Source organism: Sus scrofa, chromosome 13 (assembly GCF_000003025.6).
Source record: "Sus scrofa isolate TJ Tabasco breed Duroc chromosome 13, Sscrofa11.1, whole genome shotgun sequence".
In the NCBI taxonomy this organism is placed as follows: domain Eukaryota; kingdom Metazoa; phylum Chordata; class Mammalia; order Artiodactyla; family Suidae; genus Sus; species Sus scrofa.
This window is the reverse complement of record NC_010455.5, coordinates 75,425,289-75,426,931: the sequence shown is the minus strand read 5'-3', so window position 1 is coordinate 75,426,931 and position 1,643 is coordinate 75,425,289.

Sequence of the window (1,643 nt, the reverse complement as noted above, 5' to 3'; positions counted from 1 at the left end):
CCTTGCTCAGTGGGTTAACGATCCGGCGTTGCCATGAGCTGTGGTATACGTCGCAGACGCGGCTCGGATCGCCTGTTGCTGTGGCTCTGGTGTAGGCCGGTGGCTGCAGCTCTGATTCGACCCCTAACCTGGGAACCTCCATATGCCGCGGGAGCGGCCCAAGAAATAGCAAAAAGACAAAACAAAAACAAAAACAAAAAAAAACATGGTCTCATTTCAAAATAGGCTACAGACACCCTAATTCTTATTATGGTTGAAAAAATGTAATCTCAGAAATATTAAAAACTATGTAAAGGGGTCTATATCAACTCCAAATCATGGAATAAAAAAAAAAAAACATGGAATTTCCAATGTAACAAAAAAAATGAAAAATAAAAAAAAGAAGTAACTGTCCCTTCCTAGGCGCCATCTTGGGAAAGGGGAGGAGAAGCAAAGCCGATGAGAAGTCTGTTCAGACATAGATGTTTTTCTGCTCCCACTTCAGCTCTCAGAGCGCAGAAAACTAAGATGAACTCTGACTTCAAGAAGGAGAGATCAAGTCTGAGCCAACTCTATGCACCTGAACCAGGCCAGATGGCAGTTTGAAAATCAGAGGATCTTCTGGCTAATGCCACCTCCATTTCCTGGTCCCATATCTGCTATGAAAGATAACATTACCTTTCATTTTTCCAGCACTGACACTCTTCAAAGAGCTTTTGCTTCTATGTGGGCTTCATAAGAATTAGGCAGAGATTCTTACCTTTCCACATAAGAGAAATTAAAGACTGAGAAAGGTTAAGAGAATCATCTAAGGTCACGGAGTTCCAAGAGGCATAACTGGGACTTCAGTAGCTCTGTTTGCCCCTACCTGGCCCAAAGCTCATCATCACACTGTAGGTGTTTTGAAGGACTGGGCAGGGGGGTGGGAGGAAACAGAGCTGGTCCCACACAGATCTGTTCAGCCCCACCACACATACGAGAAGCGATCCCTGCTGCCCCCCAACCTAGCTATACATAAACAGGCTGAGATACAACCATTAGGTAAAAACTCGCTTTGTTCAGGAAACAGAAAGCATGAGGTGAGGCACAAAAGTGAAATGGACTTTCAAAGCAGAAAGATGAGGGAACTTTCCAAAAATCACACACTTTCCGTGTATCTCGGAGACCAAAGTTGTAGAGCTGAAAGGCTAGTTACAAGGAAGGCGGCCCTGGGTTTGCATCCCTGCTCTGCCACTAACTTGCTAAGTCATAAACTTGAACAAATGACAACCTTCCTGAATCACAATCTCCACATTTGTAAAATAGTCATTATACCGTCCCCTTTAAAGATGTTTGCATGGATGTAATGTAAGTGAATCTATAGGGTACTCAGCACACAGCTCTCATTTGATAAAAGTTGTCTGTTTAGTGTGTTGAGTGGGTTGAGAACAAGCCTGTGGGACCCTGAGGCTCAAGAGACAAACAGAAGTAACTGAAGGACAAGAGCTTCCCCATTCCTCTTCCTTTTTCCCTCTCTTCCTCCTTCTTACACACTATTTATTTTCCGTTACAAAGACAGTAGAGAAGCAATCTTCAAAAGGTTAGGAGTAAAGAAGAAAAAATGCAGAGAGAAACACCCATGACCTAAAGATGCTGATGCAAACATCTTGCTTTGGTCATACTTA